Source organism: Podarcis erhardii (assembly GCF_964252035.2).
Source record: "Podarcis erhardii genome assembly, chromosome: 3".
NCBI classification, from domain to species: Eukaryota; Metazoa; Chordata; class Lepidosauria; order Squamata; family Lacertidae; genus Podarcis; species Podarcis erhardii.
The window spans coordinates 118,647,642-118,665,162 of NC_138507.1; the positions used below are offsets into that span (position 1 = coordinate 118,647,642).

General features: G+C 46.2%; 2 long non-coding RNA genes across 4 annotated transcripts in view; one reads left to right on the top strand and one right to left on the bottom strand.

Moving 5' to 3' along the window:
• Window positions 1–17,521, bottom strand: part of LOC309338136 — a 60,084-nt gene that overhangs the window by 26,027 nt on the left and 16,536 nt on the right. The gene's annotated exons all lie outside the window — the stretch shown is intronic.
• The window catches only part of LOC309338061, a 31,219-nt gene continuing 15,694 nt past the window's right edge, over window positions 1,997–17,521 (top strand). The window contains exons 1-3 of one of the 3 annotated variants that reach the window (XR_014154654.1): window positions 1,997–6,308; window positions 6,684–6,816; window positions 8,382–8,557. This is a non-coding gene — a long non-coding RNA (uncharacterized lncRNA). Of the gene's footprint in view, window positions 6,309–6,683; window positions 6,817–8,381; window positions 8,558–17,521 lie in introns of those variants that run through there. The other 2 variants (XR_014154655.1, XR_014154653.1) reach the window with 2 other exon arrangements.

A 17,521-nucleotide genomic window follows, 5' to 3' on the forward strand; every position in this document is an offset into this window, starting at 1 on the left:
TGTTTGGATGGTTTTGAAGCAACAGTTGTTCCGCTGTGTTTTACTCTGCGAACTTGCGGCTGCCGGAGGAGGACCTGAGCAGAGGTCGCTACGGAAGAGTGCTGGACAGCCATCGAAGGAGCTGCGCTTAATTGGAGTCGTAAATCAATTAAGCCTAATTATGCTAATACTGCTGATTGATCAAGAGAATAATTAGGTTAAGTTATCCCTCCTGAGTCAATCTTCTTAAGGGGGGAGGAATGTGGCGTTTGCCTCCTAGGATGGGTCATAGGAAAGGGTTAAAATGGGTGTGATGTGATTGGCCAGTGAGAATGCAAGGGGGGAGTAAAAGTTAGAGTGGGAGGCTTTGAAAGTCAGTTGAGGTTTGGGAGTTGAGAGTTGAGGTTTGGGGGTTGAAGAAGGAAGAGGGAGGATTAGGTGTGGGTTGGTACAGTTGTATTGTGAGAGGAATTGTCAGGTGGAGTCAGATAGATAGTTGGGAATAATCAGTTTGGAGTTGTTAGGAACTAAGATTAAGAAACTGACAAGAGAAAAATAAACTGAAACTATATGCTTGTTCCTGCATTTAAAAATAAACTTGATTATTTGTTAATGTTAACAACTGTCTGGACTCTGTGTGTCCCCGTGAGAAGCGGGGCGGTGGCAGCGAAGAAAGGAATCACAGTGGTGGCACAGGGTCATAGAATCATAGAATCATAGAGTTGGAAGAGACCACAAGGGCCATCGAGTCCAACCCCCTGCCAAGCAGGAAACACCATCAGAGCACTCCTGACATATGGTTGTCAAGCCTCTGCTTAAAGACCTCCAAAGAAGGAGACTCCACCACACTCCTTGGCAGCAAATTCCACTGTCGAACAGCTCTTACTGTCAGGAAGTTCTTCCTAATGTTTAGGTGGAATCTTTTTTCTTGTAGTTTGGAACCATTGCTCCGTGTCCGCTTCTCTGGAGCCGCAGAAAACAACCTTTCTCCCTCCTCTATGTGACATCCTTTTATATATTTGAACATGGCTATCATATCACCCCTTAACCTCCTCTTCTCCAGGCTAAACATGCCCAGCTCCCTTAGCCGTTCCTCATAAGGCATCGTTTCCAGGCCTTTGACCATTTTGGTTGCCCTCCTCTGGACACGTTCCAGTTAGTCAGTGTCCTTCTTGAACTGTGGTGTCCAGAACTGGACACAGTACTCCAGGTGAGGTCTGACCAGAGCAGAATACAGTGGCACTATTACTTCCCTTGATCTAGATGCTATACTCCTATTGATGCAGCCCAGAATTGCATTGGCTTTTTTAGCTGCCGCGTCACACTGGTGGCTCATGTCAAGTTTGTGGTCAACCAAGACTCCTAGATCCTTTTCACATGTACTGCTCTCAAGCCAGGTGTCACCCATCTTGTATTTGTGCCTCTCATTTTTTTTTGCCCAAGTGCAATACTTTACATTTCTCCCTGTTAAAATTCATCTTGTTTTGGCCCAGTTCTCTAATCTGTCAAGGTCGTTTTGAAGTGTGATTCTGTCCTCTGGGGTGTTAGCCATCCCTCCCAGTTTGGTGTCATCTGCAAATTTGAACAGGATGCCCTTGAGTCCATCATCCAAGTCGTTGATGAAGATGTTGAATAAGACCGGGCCCAAGACAGAACCCTGTGGCACCCCACTAGTCACTCTTCTCCAGGATGAAGAGGAACCATTGATGAGCACCCTTTGGGTTCAGTCAGTCAGCCAGTTACAAATCCACTGAGTGGTAGCATAGTCAAGACCGCATTTTACCAACTTCTTTACAAGAATATCATGGGGCACCTTGTCAAATGCCTTGCTGAAATCAAGGTAGGCTACATCCACTGCGTTCCCTTCATCTACCAGGGTTGTAATTCTGTCAAAAAATGAGATCAGGTTAGTCTGACATGACTTATTTTTCAGAAATCCATGCTGACTATTGGTGATCACAGCATTCCTTTCTAGGTGCTCACAGACTGTTTGATTAATGATCTGCAATATGGTCAATAGACCATCAAACGTCCGGGGGGCCTGTGTGATCGCCACAGTAAGAAAGTAAGTAAAAGGCTTAGTCATCCTCTATGGTGTAAAGGAGAAGGGAAAGGACAGGCTGGCCAATTATTATTGTGAAAGGTGTCCTTCCTTCAGGTAACCACAAGGGTCCAGCAGTGTGATGGGAACAGGTGAGGGGTGAGTTATTTACCTGAGGGATACATCCCCCTGACACTGCCTATCCTCCTCATAAACTTTTTGTTTGATCCAAGCTATCTCCTTGTGAAATATGAATGCAGCAGATCTGAATGTTTGCGATCTGTAATTGGGATCTTACTTCTGTGGAAACTGCTATGACTACCAGATTTCAGCAATATCTTCCCACAAGCATGCGATTTTGGCAATGTTCTCCTCCATGTCAGCCTAAGTCAAAATGTTCCAAACAAATTAAAAATATGGGAAGCATGGGTGCAGCCAAGATTTATTTTAGGGGGGTCGGCTACGAAGTTGTGCCTCCATTTCTTCCTCTTCTGAATGAACTTTCCTTTTACTTGTGGACCATGGTATTTGTGCTCCCTCTACACAGGATTTGGCCTATCACAAACTGATTGTATCTGCCTCCCATTCGTTTGTCCTGCTGTCTTCACTGACATTGGGATCTGTGCATCACTGTATAATTGTAGCAGAAGGGAACTTCAGCTTAGCAAAGGATAATCAAACAAGTGTCCAGAGGAAAGTATCATTTCTCCTCCCCGCACCATGCCCCTCTTGTAGCATTTTTTGGATCAATCATTTTGAGGAGCCTCTGATCTGACTAGCTTTAGGCTACCACGCTAAATGGACATCCCTTCTCGGATTTAGGCACAGGGAGCCAGTGAACTGAGAAAATAGTTTCATTATGATGCCTGCTAACATGAACCATCGGTTTCTTTACAAGTTGATGATCATTTATCTGATTCCAGTTTAACCTCCTTTAATATAGCATTTTTCTGCTATATCCATTTGAGTTTTCCATTAAACCTTTATTATTTCCTACATTATGTAAAAAATGCATCAATACAAACTGATCTCTCCTCCCTCCCTCTTCCCTCCATTCTGTGTCTTAGAGCCATTCTATTCCTTCAGAATCAGAAATAAGCAGTTTTCATAATTAGGTTTTTCATTAATTAAACAACCACTGGCAGTACAAAGTATCTCTAATGCAACCTTTTTATTACACAGAATGTCTTTTTCATAGAGCAGTGAGTACCAGCTACCTGTTCCATTCGTTACACAAAGCATCAATTACTTAAGTGGTCCCTGAATACATCGTCCTTTGATTGCAAGCTTAATTTGTTGCGCAGCCAGTTGTTTTCATATCTTGTCAATTGCAAAAGACACCTATGGCAGAATCAGCCTAGGGCGGCACTTCCCGTATTGCCCCAAATGGCAGAGATCTTGTCCAAAATCAGTGCTGATGATGCTGATGCTTCTCTTCCACTGGCAGAAGCAGCAGGGCAGGAGGGGCACCCATGGGTATTCTGCCTGGTTGGGGGCTTCTGTCACCTGAAGCAGCGTCCTCACCTGCCTCAAGGCTCTGGGATCAGCCCTGTCTTTGGTTGCTTTGCTCTGTGAGGTTTTGCCAATTCTTCTTGGTCGAATTCTTCAATCACATGGTATTTGATTGTTTAGATTAATATGCAGTTTCATCTATTGTTTATCTCAGTGGAAAGGGATCAACATAACTGTACATCCTAAAACTTCAATAGCTGCTGGACATTTGCTCAGTATGATCTTCTCCCTTCCATCTTGTTTGAATAGCTGAGGATTAAAAGGTAAAGGACCCTTGACAGTTAAGTCCAGTCGTGGACGACCCTGGAGTTGCTGAGCTCACCTTGCTTTACTGGCTGAAGGAGCCTACATTTGTCCGCAGACAGTTTTTCAACGTCATGTGGCCAGCATGACTAAGCCGCTTCTGGCGAAATCAGAACAGTGCACGGAAACACCTTTTACCTTCCCGCAGGAGCGGTACCTATTTATCTACTTGTATTTTTTGGTGTGCTTTCGAACTGCTAGGTTGCCAGGAGCTGGGACCGAACAACGGGAGCTCAACATGTAAAGGGGATTCGAACTGCTGACGTTTTGATTGGCAAGCCCAAGGCTCAGTGGTTTAGACCACAGTGCACCCGCATCTTTTAGCTGAGGATTAGGTTCCATATATTCCTTGCAAAGGGTTCCACATTCAGTTTCAAGCACCTTGCGCATGAAAGCACCAGGCCTGAGCATGAAAGGTCAAATGAAACATCAAAGCAGAGAAGGTTAACTCATCGGCCTTTGGATGTTTCTGTTGTGGAGATCCCATCACCGCTGATCTTTAGTCACAAATAACAGCGACTCCAAGGAGCGCAGGACAGAAGAGAGAAGCAGCTTCAGAAACAGGGTTGGGAAGGGGGAAAGGGGGCTTAGTCATCTTCAAGGGTGGAAAGGAGAAAGGAAAGGAGAGGTTGGCCAATTATTATGGGGTGCATAGTGGACATGGCAGGTGTAGCAAGCAGAGAAGCAGAGCCCCTCATGTTTGAAAATATTTTTGTAAGTTGCTTTGAGTCTAGTTAGAAAAAGGTGTTTGCGAAAAAGGATGATGATGATGGTTGCAAGAATGAGAAAAAGGACAAGAGAGCATGTGAATATTGCCCTTCCTTCAAGTAAGCAAAGAGTCCATCATTTCACCTTTCAAATCTCCTCGCCCTGCATGTCCCACTCAACCTCTTCAATCAGTGGACTTGAATCTTTCTTTTTCTTTTTCTTTTTGGAAGAACTGTTTGAAGCTATTACTACTACCAGTGCTATTTCCTGGGGGGATGCAGGGGTAACGCATACCCCTAAACATTTTGTGAATCTAAGTTTGGCCAGATTAAGGTGAGCATGTGAAAAGTCCCCTTCCTTCAGGTAATTGCAAGGGTCCAGCAATGTGGTGGGGACAGGTGAGGGGTGAGTCATTTACCTGAGGGATACATCCCCCTAGCACTGCCTATGTGGGGCATTGCATCCTCCTCATAAATGTTTCATTTGATTTAAGCTATCTCCCTCTGAAACATGAATACAGCACACCTGAATGTTTGTGATCTTGTGTGGAAACTGCTTTGACTGACAGAATGCAGGAATGCCTTTGCAGAGGCACATGATTTTGGCAACATTCTCGTCCACGTCAGCCTAAGTCACAATGTCCCAAAGAAATTACAATTATGCAATCTGCCTACCTGCCCCCTCTTGGCAAGCTTTGGGGCTCCATTTGGCTTAAAAGCTGCCTTTGCCTGGCTTTGCCACCACAATTCATCCTGAGCCATGAAGATCCTTCACCTCTGCTTGGCAGTTCTCTCTTTGCTGCTCCTGGCTTCCCCAGGTAAGGGATGGAGAGGAAGAAGACAGAGGGACACCTGCCAGCCTATTATGGGGTGGAAGAGGGAGAGGAGTACAGTTGCTGTTCTGTGGCCTTGCAAAGGAAGTTCACTTTTCTTTCTAGAGACATTTCTTTAGTGGTAAATTTTGCATAAAAATGTATATATCTGACAAAATTGCCTACAAAGGTGCATCTATTAGGAGATAGATGCACTGTGTTGCTGAATTTCCCCTATTATGCCCATAATTGCTATAAAATTTCCCCTGTTATAACCTATATTTTCATGCTATTGTCATGAAATTACACTTTTTCATGTACATTTTTTAAACACGTTACTTGGAGGAAGAGCTGCCTTTCAGAGGACGGCTGTGGTTTGATGTTCACATGTTGACTTCATTATGGCAGAGTAATATAAGGAAAAAGGGACGTGGTTGGCCCTGTGGTTTAAACTACTGAGCCTCTTGGGTTTCCTGATCAGAAGATTGGTGGTTTGAATCCCCACGACGGGGTGAGCTCCCATTGCTCGGTCCCTGCTCCTGCCAACCTAGCAATTCAAAAGCACATCAAAGTGCAAGTAGAAAAATAGGTACAGCTCCGGCGGGAGGGGAAACGGTGTTTCCGTGTGCTGCTCTGGTTCACCAGAAGCAGCTTAGTCATGCTGGCCACGTGTCTGTGGTCAAACGCCGGCTCCCAGAGTTGTCTGCAACTGGAATTAACTGTCAAAACAGTCCTTTACCTTTTTATTAATATATGGAAAATGGCATCACATGTAAAACTGGTAAGGAAAAACAAAAGCAGCCTCTTCTTTTCTGAGTTTGGTTAGATTTTTTGCAATTCTATGCATATTTATGGAATACGTCTTAGAAAATAAAATTTTGATTTGTCTCTTCCACAGGTCTGCCAATAAATTTGGGGTATAAAGTTTCTAATTAGTGGGAAATGCTTCTTGATGTAATATAGAGCCTTTTATTCTGGGTAGTTCTTGGGACTCTCATGGCTTCAGTTACAGGCTTTAGTTTCTCAATAACTTATAAGCCATGTGTGCCTCACTTCTTCCTGTCGTGTTTTGTGGACTGACACCCTCCACTCATGAGCAAATATCTGGAGAAGCACATTTACCATTTCCTCTTGTGAATGTAGCAAGGGGGGTGAACACCAGTGGCCAGTGGCAGGGGTGGGGGTGGGGGGTAGGAGTTGGGATGCCACAGCACCCAGAGCGTCACAGAGCCACTCCTGTTCAAAGGGCTGTGGAGTTGTTCCTCTCTTTCATTCTATTGTGATTTAACTTCCTTCTCCCCACTTATGTTTGTTTCTCTCTTTGCACAGGATCTGCACAGGACCAGGAACCTAGGAATACTAGGCAATGCCTTAGGGCCAATGGTGTTTGCTACCCTATACCTTGTTCCAATAATTATAAAAAGATTGGAAGGTGTCTTCATAATTATTTCTGTTGCAAAAGGTAATTTCAGCTGACCAAAAAAGAATTACACCTCCTGCCCTTCTCCCATTACCCTTTGGATTGATCATTTTAAGTACCCAATTCAGCGTCCCCTAAACAGATTATGTTTTGCCTGCAAGCTCAATTGCTCCATTGCAAAAATAAAAATAAAAATACCTATGCCAGAATCAGCTTTATCCATTGTTTATCTCAGTGCAAGTGGTTCAAAACTGTGCATCAAAAACTCCTTACATGCGGTTTGCATTCACAGTCCCTACTATCAATGGGCCTCATTAAAGCAAAGAGTCTAATAGGCCAGCGCCTGAAAGACATTGAACGGCAAAACAACCTGACTATCTTAAAGAAACTGTGCCCATGGTATACCTACTCTCCCCCTTCTCATTTTGACTCCCCAGCTTCATATCTGTTTAAATTAACCATCCCAAAATACAGACGTGCCTTTACATTGGCTAGATGGGATGTTCTTCCTTCTGCCGTACTCGAAGGTCGTTATCAAAAGACTCCATTTGAAAAACGTCTCTGCCCATGTGGAGATGGTAACACGGAAACAGTGTCCCACGTCCTCCTATCCTGCCCCATTTACAAAGACCTAAGGAATGAGATTATTACTCTACTCATTCTCTCCAACCCCGGCCGCTCACCAGACATTACACTGTATTTTCTCTTATCTGATACGGATAGTCAGATAACAGAGAAGGTCGCGAGGTACATCGAGAGAGCTGTGAAATTGAGGGCCACCATCTGAGTGACAGACTTGTTCATCTGACGGACCTCCTTTTGCTTGCTCTTTTCTTCTTTTTATTCTTATTTTTATTTTTAATTCTTGTATAGCTGTGGCCTGTTGGCTTTGCTAATAAAGTTTTGATCTGATCTATCTCAGTGCCTAAGGGATGTCTATTCTGCAGCTTTAACAGATGCTGGGCACTTACTCTGTGTGGTGTCCTATCCTCCACCGTTTAAGATTACCTCAGTTTCACATCCCATACATTCCATGCAAATCTCCCACTTTCAATTCCAAGCAGCTTCATTCTTATTTTATCTTTTAAAGAAAGAACCTGAGGCAGTGGACTTTTGTCTTGGGTCCTGGCAGAGAAATTAGCAACTGGACGGAATGAACCCCAGGGTGCCAGTTCTCTCGTGTTTCTCAAAACATTGTCACAAATTATGAGCAAGCTTCCTGTTAACCCAGAACTCTTCCTCAGGGCCACAAAGACAAGAAATCCCTGCCGTGCATAACATCCAGTCTGCAGGAGAATATTGGAGACCTTGCAAGCTCACTCACTATTCCGTGACATATTTAATTGTACCTAGAAAAGAAAGTCCCCCAGGGGTAGGGGTGTCTCAGAGACTGCATTCAATTCTCATTGAAAGGGGAATCTATGTAATTCATAGTTTCTGGAAATGAAAAACTGAAACAGACCTATCCCTACCCAATGGTTTATTATCATGAAAACTTTCTTGTGGTCCAACATGCCTTGCTTTGTATTTTTGTGTCTCAAACATGGTCACTTTGCTATGAAACCGAGTTAACTGTTGTCTTTTTGTTGCTGGTTTCTATGTTTTAGACGGGAGGAGTGATAGATGCCTTTGAAAAGTGGAAGATGCTCCTCCCTTTGAGAGCTGCTGGATCCCGCTTCATCCCCAGTTAGGGACTTCTTCTCCAAAGCATCCAGATTGAAAAAGCAACATTTGCAAGGCTTACCTGAGCTTGTGCCTTGCAATAAAAGCAGATCCAAAAGCCTTTTCCCTCTGTTTTTCATTTCTAAGTATGAGTGTTCTTGCTAGTGAAGCCGAAATGGCACCTTACGTCCATGAGAAGGAGGTGTCAGCAAGCATGGTTTGTGGAGAGGCCCAAAACGTCATAAGAAAGGAAGACTAAAAGCGGATGAGGATCTCTCTATACAGTCTAGCGAGTAGGACTGGGCCACAATGTGGAAAATGAAGAGTCGTAAAATATGGAGGGTGGAATGGGAGGGAGAAGAAGTTTCCTTTTAAATTTGAACCAATCTGAGTTGTACTCTTTGAAAAAGTATGCCAGTTGAAATTTAGTCATCCTTCCAAATTCACAGGTCTCTGAATTTTGGGGTTATTGAACTGACCAGACCAGATTCTAGGCCCCTCCAGCTAAAGGATTACGGGATGGGAAGTAGCCCAGGCTTTTACAGAAACTAGCCCCACAAAGCCCACTCATTACAGTATATTGGGCATAATTGCATGCACATGTGCCTACCAGGAATAATTCTTCATCCTAGGATCCCATGGCTTCCAGTTGGGTGAGATCAGAGAATGCACGTCCATTCCTCTCTATGGCAACAGAGCTCACTCTTTTAAGATGTTGTCAGGGAACTGCCATCGGAGCCAGAGGCGGAGGCAAGGCTCCAAAGCGATGCAGGAGAAGGGCCCAGCAGGGAGAGGGGCAGCTCATCGGCTGGGGAAGGAAATCAGCGTAACATCAGGGATAAAGGGGGGCAGATGGGGGAATTGGCGAGCGGGCTCCAGGACTCCTCACTGGAGACGAGCGGGGAGAGCACGGGTCCTCCGCTGCCCACACCCACCCTGCGCAGAAGACTTCCGCGTAGGGAGAGTAGGCGGAGACTTGGCGTCAAAGAGCTTCTATGCTGGAAGAGGTTCAAAAAACGCCCCCACTGACGGATTCTGCTAGCGACAGAACAGCCACGGGGTGAAGGGCTGTCCAGACAGGAAAGGTTTAACCAGGCAACCTAGCCAGGAGTGGCGGCAACTTACGCACGAGCAACCCCTATAACCATTACAGATGTGAATGATGGGTACTTAGCTGAATGGCTATATACCTCCAGACATAATTTTATTGGAGTGGTGCCTTTCCATAGTTCATACCATGCTTGAGGTGGCTTGCAAGATGGAAATAATAATAATTACAACATAAAAATTTAGTCTTAAATCATTCAAAAACACACAAAGTGAACAAATTAGACATAATTTATAGGATCCAAAATAAAGATACTAAAAGGTTTGCTTCTGGAGATCTGCAGACATCCTGACTACACTTAAGATGGGTGGGGTATAAATACAGTGGTGTAGCCTTATTAGACTTTACCGATTGGTGGGCTCTGCGTTGCTCCCGGACAGGAGGAAGGAAGTCAAATGACACCGAGGGTTGGTTCAGAGAAAGAGTTATTTATTTCTGCTCTCCGGAAAAACAGAAAGGCACTTGCATGGTCAGTCCACAGCAAGTCCAAAGAAATGAGAAATTTCAGGCAGTATATATATCCTCCAGGCACCCTCTCCCTCCTTCCCCAGGAATCCAACCACGTCAGCCTATACACGCAGGTTGACATCACATATGTTCCTGCTCTGGTATTTTTAACCATAAAAGGGTATTCCTTCCTGTACTTCTGACCATAAAAGGGTATTTCTGTTCTTATACTCTTAACTTGGAGCAAGAGGTCACCAACTCCAAGAACACACTCTGGCGCTGCTCCCGGACTAGGTCTGTGCATCTTTGTGGTCTTTGTGGTCAGGATGTAAGATAAGGCCCAGAGTGTCATCCCTGTTCCACTTTGGAATGGACAAAGCCATCCGTCATTACCAGCCTTCATAGACTGATAAGGGAGAGAACTTTGAGCACTTGTTTATACAGCTGGGTTTTGGCTCAAGAGCTCAAGTTAAAGCATTTTAGCTAAGGAAAAATAGGGATTTTGGTTTCAAACTGCTTGCACAGTCAGTTTAGGGTTTGGGAAACCCATTCCTTCAGTGGTACCTCTAGTTACAAACTTAATTCGTTCTGGCGATCCATTCTTAACCTGAAACTGTTCTTAACTAGAGGTGTGCTTTCGCTAATGGGGCCTCTTGCTGCCGCTGCGCTGCCGGCACACGATTTCCATTCTCATCCCAGGGCAAAGTTCTCAACTAGTGGTAACTCTTCCAGGTTAGCAAAGTTTGTAACCAGAAATGTTTCTAACCTGAGGCGTTTGTAACTGGAGGTACCACTGTAGTAGAATTATTATTCATAATAAAACAGGATGTCCCATTTTCATGGAAGGAATTTGGGAGGATTTCTTGAGAACAACAAGGGACCCTATATGGAGAAAGCAATGGGGAGACTCCATCTGTTTCTCTTCTTCCAAGAATCACAACTATAATTCAATGTCCCCAACTCTTCCCCCTTGTGTCCTGCCCTGAAGGCCACAGCCTGCTGGCCTCTCTTGCCCATTTGTGCTCTGGCTGGCCTGTTTCTCCTTTGATCTCCTAGCGTAGAGTTTGGAGGTGACTTCTACTCCTAAAGTCCAAGAGAGAGAAGTGTGAGGAGGAGCAGGAAGATGTAAAGCAGGGTGAAAGTTAAGGTGTATCAGCCTAAACAACACGTTTAGAACGTTGCTGCTCCTGACTGAAATGTTATCTCCCTCTCTCTCCCTGCCTTCTCTTGGCAACCTTTGGGGCTCCATTTGGCTTAAAAGCTGGCATTCAGCTTTGCCACGTCAACTCATCCTGAGCCATGAAGATCCTTCACCTCTGCTTGGCAGTTCTCTCTTTGCTGCTCCTGGCTTCCCCAGGATTTTTAGGAAGTCGTTAGTCTGCACCAGGCGTCCTATTGTGAAGACCCAGTTTTCTGAGTTCATGTTCTGGGAGTTGTGCAATAGGGGCAGTACAGGATTCCTTCTGGTGTACTGACCTCTCTGCTGCACCAAGGATTCCCTGCCTCAGCTGCTTCCTGGAGAGACCTAGTTTGGTTGTCCATGGGGATTTTAACATCCAGATCTGCCACAGTCATGTTTCAGAACGAAATAGCTTGGATCAAATGAAAATTTTATGAGGAGGATACAATGCCCAGGGGATTTATCCCTCAGGTTAATAACTCACGCTTCACCTGTTCCCACCAGATTGCTGGATCCTTGCAGTTACCTGAAGGAAGAGCATTTTCACAGGCTCATATCCCAAAATTATTATTAGTTGTAGTCATAATAGCATCAAACAGTTCTTAAAAAAAAAAATCCAAGTCGACCAATTGAAGAGGTTGAGTGGGCACATGCAGGACAAGGAGATTTCAAAGGTGAATTGATGGACTCTTCAGCTTACTTGAAGGAAGGGCAATTTTCACATGTCTCCTCCTCCTCCTTCTCCTTCTCCTCCTCCTCCTCCTCTTCCTAACTCACCACCACCATATCTCTCAGACACGTTATTCAAACAGGACTCAAGACAACTTAAAAAATAATTCAAAACTGGAGGGGCTCTTCTTCTCTGCTTCCTCCACCTGCCATTTCCCACTCTGCACCCCATAATAATTGGCCAGCCTGTCCTTCCCTTTCTCCTTTCCACCCTAGAAGATGACAAATCCCCCTTTCTCCTTCCCAACCCTGTTTCTGAAGCCGCTTCACTCTTCTGTTCAAATCCCCTTGGTGGCTCTGTCAGTATGGCTGTAGATCAGGGGTGATGGAATCTCCAGATCAGAAACATCGAAAGGGCAATGGGTCAGTGTCCAGTCCTGGTACTTTCATGCCAAAGGTGCTTGGAATTGAATGTGGGACACTTTACATGAAATATATCGGACCGGATCCTCAGCTATCTAAACAAGGTGGAGGGGGAACGTTTTGTGCCTCTGCACAACCATGCCTGCTAACACCTCCTTCTCATGGGCGTAAGGTCCCATTTTGGTTTCATTAGCAATGATGCGCGTGCTTGAGAATAAACAATAGAAGTAATAGGGCTTTTTGATCTGCTTTTATTGCAAGGCACAACTCGTGTAAGCCTTGAAAACGTTGCTTTTTTATAATCTGGATGCTTTGGGGAAGACGTCTCTAGCTGGGGATGACGCGGGATCCAGCATATAGTACAGTAGCCCTTCTTTTTCCTCAAACCCTCCCTGGTCTTCCCTTCCATCCTGGAGTTCCCTGATTTTCGCTTGAGCGAACGCGTCGTCTCTAGTAAGCCCGGTCAGGTCTCATTTCCCAACCAACGCTCCGCCACACACCCATCGGTCCTCGGGAAACGCGTGTCGGACCTCCGGTGGTCCCCCTCCTTCCATGTACTCCGGCTTCCTGGAGAGAGCATCTGCTCTTACGTTTTCCTCTCCCGGGACGTATCGTATCTCGAAGGAAAACTTGGAGAACTCCTGAGCCCATCGAATCTGTCTCTGGTTGAGTACTCACGCGGTCCTCCAGTATTCTAAGTTCTTGTGGTCAGTACAGACCTGGATCTTGTGCCGCGCCCCTATCAACAGATGTCTCCATTGCCGAAAAGCTGCATAGATCGCAAGCAGTTCATGGTCATACACAGTATAGTTTTGCTCCGACTTGTTCAACTTCCTTGAGAAAAAGGCACACGGTCTCCAGCTCTGCTTGGCCCCTGGCTGCAAAAGGACCGCCGCTATGCGGAGCCCGATTGTAATCCAAATGGCATAACTAAGTACTCAAAAGCCCCTAGGGGGTGAACATGGTAATTTTCCATTCGTCCCCCTCCCTTATCCTAATCAAATTGCACGCTCCCCTGAGGTCCAGCTTGGTAAAAAAATTCCCCTGCCTTACCCGTGTTAAAATGTCGCCAATCCTGGGCATTGGGAAGGTCACGGGTTCTGACACCAGATTTAACGCCTGGTCATCTACAACTAATCTGGGCTGATTAGTCTCCTTTTTGCCCACAAAGAACACCGGACTGCCCCCCACCGCCTTTGATTCCCTTATGAACCCCCTCTTCAGGTTCTTGTCAATAAATTGCCACAACTCCTGCATCTCCTGGTCGGACATGGCATACAGCTTACCCACCGGCAGCTGAGCCCCTGGGAGTAAGTTGATTTGGCAGTCAAAGTAAGTTGATTTGGCAGTCAACAGATCTCTGGTTCTTCCCATTCTGCTGTTTTCCTCTATTTCTTTGCATTGCTCATTTAAGAAGGCCTTCTTATCTCTCCTTGCTATTTTTTGGAAATCTGCATTCAGTTTCCTGTATCTTTCTCTATCTCCCTCGCATTTTGCTTGCCTTCTCTCCCCCGCTATTTGTAAGGCCTCGTTGGACAGCCACTTTGCTTTCTTGCATTTCCTTTTCATTGGGATGGTTTTCGTTGCTGCCTTCTGTATAATGTTGCGAGCCTCCATCCATAGTTCTTCAGGCACTCTGTCCAGCAAATCTAAATCCTTAAACCTGTTCCTCACTTCCACTGTGTATTCATAAGGGATTTGATTTAGATTGTATCTTACCGGCCCAGTGGTTTTTCCTACTTTCTTCAGTTTAAGCTTGAATTTTGCTATAAGAAGCTGATGATCTGAGCCACAGTCAGCTCCAGGTCTTGTTTTTGCTGACTGTATCGAGCTTCTCCATCTTTGGCTGCAGAGAATATAATCAATCTGATTTCGATGCTGCCCATCTGGTGATGTCCACGTGTAGAGTCGTCTCTTGTGTTGTTGGAAAAGTGTGTTTGTGATGACCAGCTTGTTCTCTTGACAGAACTCTATTAGCCTTTGCCCTGCTTCATTTTGCTCTCCAAGGCCAAACTTGCCAGTTGTTCCTTTTATCTCTTGGTTCCCTACTTTAGCATTCCAATCTCCTATAATGAGAAGAACATCCTTCTTTGGTGTCACTTCTATAAGGTGTTGTAAGTCTTCATAGAACTGGTCAATTTCAGTTTCTTCCGCACCAGTAGTTGGTGCATAAACTTGGATTACTGTTATGTTAAAAGGTCTGCCTTGGATTCGTATCGAGATCATTCTATCATTTTTGAGATTGCATCCCAGTACTGCTTTCGCAACTCTTTTGTTGACTATGAGGGCCACTCCATTTCTTTTGCGGGTTTCTGGCCCACAGTAGTAGATATGATGGTCATCCGAAACGAATTCGCGCATTCCCGTCCATTTTAGCTCACTGATGCCCAGGATGTCAATATTTATTCTTGCCATCTCATTTTTGACCACATCCAACTTACCTAGGTTCATGGTTCTTACATTCCAGGTTCCTATGCAATATTTTTCTTTACAGCATTGGACTTTCCTTTCGCTTCCAGGCATATCCGCAACTGAACGTCCTTTCAGCTTTAGCCCAGCCGCTTCATCAGCTCTGGATCTACTTGTACTTGTCCTCCGCTCTTCCCCAGTAGCATGTTGGACGCCTTGTGACCTGAGGGGCTCATCTTCCAGCGTCATAACTTTTATATGCCTGTTGTCTTTGTCCATAGAGTTTTCTTGGCAGGGATACTGGAGTGGCTTGCCGGTTCCTCCTCCAGGTGGATCACGTTTGGTCAAAACTCTCCACTATGACCTGTTCATCTTGGGTGCCCTGCTCGGCATAGTTCATAGCTTCTCTGAGTTCTTCAAGCCCCTTTGCCACGGCAAGGCAGTGATCCATGAAGGGGGTTCCAAGCAGTAAGCTGACCCAAAGGTGACTGACAGCTGATGCCAAGACACTACTGGATCATGCAGTGCCAGCCAGCTCATTCCCAGTATTACTGGAGGTCCTGCCAGTGTGGCCACGTGAAAAGTGATGGTCTCCTGCTGAAGAAATTGCAGGAGCTCCCCGAATCCAGCAGCCCCTCAACTTTGACTGGGTGCCCATTTGGGAGTTCTAGCACCACTTCTATGGCTATAGCTGCCTTGGGGGGGGTCAGGCTGGGGCACTTCTATTGGTTGCTGGCCTGGCTGCTGCCCCTGCTGGTTGGCAGCCAGGCGTTGTCGTTTCCCTGCGCCTGCCCTTCCTTCCCCTTCTCCTCACAGCCAGCAGCCCCCACCATCCCTTGCCAGGCCTTTCTTTGAGGGCAGACCCTGGCAAAATGTCCTGGCCGCTGGCAGAGGAAACACTTCTTGGTGGTTTTCCAATCCTTCCCCTCCCTCTTGCGACCTTCACTGGAGTTTGAAACCTCGCGCACACGCGCGCCCCATCAATTTCCATTGGCTCAGCCGCCTGGGAAAGCTATCTCAGTATTTCAGGAATGTAGTAGTCATGGCAACGTTCCCCTCTCACTTCGCGTTTCTCCTGAGCCCGCGCTTCCTGCCGTACTCCAATCACAAGCACAGCCTTGGTCAGCTCATCCATTGACTGTGGGCGGGGCGTGCGGGACAACTCGTCTTTCACTTCAGGGGACAGACCCTCCTCAAACAACATTTGTATTGGTTCAGAGTCCAGATTCCAGCCGAGCCGGTGGATCAACATCGCAAAGCGCGACCAGTAGTCTCTAACTGACTGGCTCCCCTGCTTGCACCCCATCAGTTCCCACCGAGTCACACTTTGCTCCACTTCGCTGGAATACATTGCATTCATTGCCTGGAAGAATTTCTTAAGGTCCTTCAAGGCATTATTTTGCGTCGCCATTAGGGGCCTGATCCATTCATGCGCCCCATCCTCCAGATGCCCCACAATGTAAGCTACCCTCTCCCCATCATCAGCAAAGTCATTATGCTGCAGTTCCAAAGCGTACTCTATTTCCGTTCGAAACGCATTGTAGTCCTGGGGTTCCGCCCCCAAACTTGTGTACCAGCCCCGGTACTTTCGTTGCGATAGGGGTGGGTCTGAGTTGCGCATCCTGAGCCCGTCTTTCGTCCAGCCGCACCCTCAGGAGAGTTACATGCTGTTCCAAGTCTCGGTTCCTCTCTACCAGACTTCGCACTTCGGCTGCTTGCTCCGTCTCTCTGGCTGTCCTGGTTTGGCTCATCATGCTGCCTCTCTGGGGCTGCGCACAAGCAACGTCGGTGACTGACGGATTGCTGTAATGGTTCTAGGGGTTGCTCGTGTGTAAGTTGTCACTACTCCTGGCTAGGTTACCTGGGTGAACCCTTTCTGTATGGACAGCCTCTCACCCGTGGCTGTCTCAATCGCTGGCAGAATCCGTCAGTGGGCGTTTCTTGAACTTCTTCCAGCAAAGAAGTTCTTTGACGCCTAGTCTCCTCCTACTCTCCCTGCTCGGAAGTCTTCTGCGCAGGGAGGGTGTGGGCAGCGGAGGACCCGTGCTCTCCCCGCTGGTCTCCGGCGAGGAGTCCTGGAGTCCCCTCGCCGATTCCCCCATCTGCCCCTCTTCTCCACTGGTGCTATGCTGATTTCCTTCCCCAGCAGATGGGCTGCCTCTCCCCCTACTGGGACCTTCTCCGGCATCCCTCTGGAGCCTTCCCTCCACCTCTGGCTCCGATGGCAGTTCCCTGACACATCCCAATGAAAAGGAAAAGCAAGAAAGCAGAGTGGTTGTCCAATGAGGCCTTACAAATAGCGGAGGAGAGAAGGCAAGCAAAATGTGGTTGGAGATAGTGAAAGATTCAGGAAATTGAATGCAGATTTCCAAAAAATAGCAAGGAGAGACAAGAAGGCCTTCTTAAACGAGCAATGCAAAGAAATAGAGGAAAACAACAGAATGGGAAGAACCAGAGATCTGTTCAAGAAAATTGGAGATATCAAAGGGACATTTCGTACAAAGATTACCATAATAAAGGACAAAAGTGGTAGGGAACTAACAGAAGCAGAAGACATCAAGAAGAGGTGGCAAAAATACACAGAGGAATTATACCAGAAAGATATGGATGGCTCGTACACCCCGGGTACTGTGGTTGCTGACCTTGAGCCAGACATCCTGGAGAGTGAAGTCAAATGGGCCTTAGAAGGCACTGCTAATAACAAGCCAGTGGAAGTGATGGTATTCCATCTGAACTACTTGAAATTTTAAAAGATGATGCTGTTAAGGTCCTACACTCAATATGCCAGCAAATTTGGAAAACTCAGCAGTGGCCAGAGGATTGGAGAAGATCTGTCTACATCCCAATCC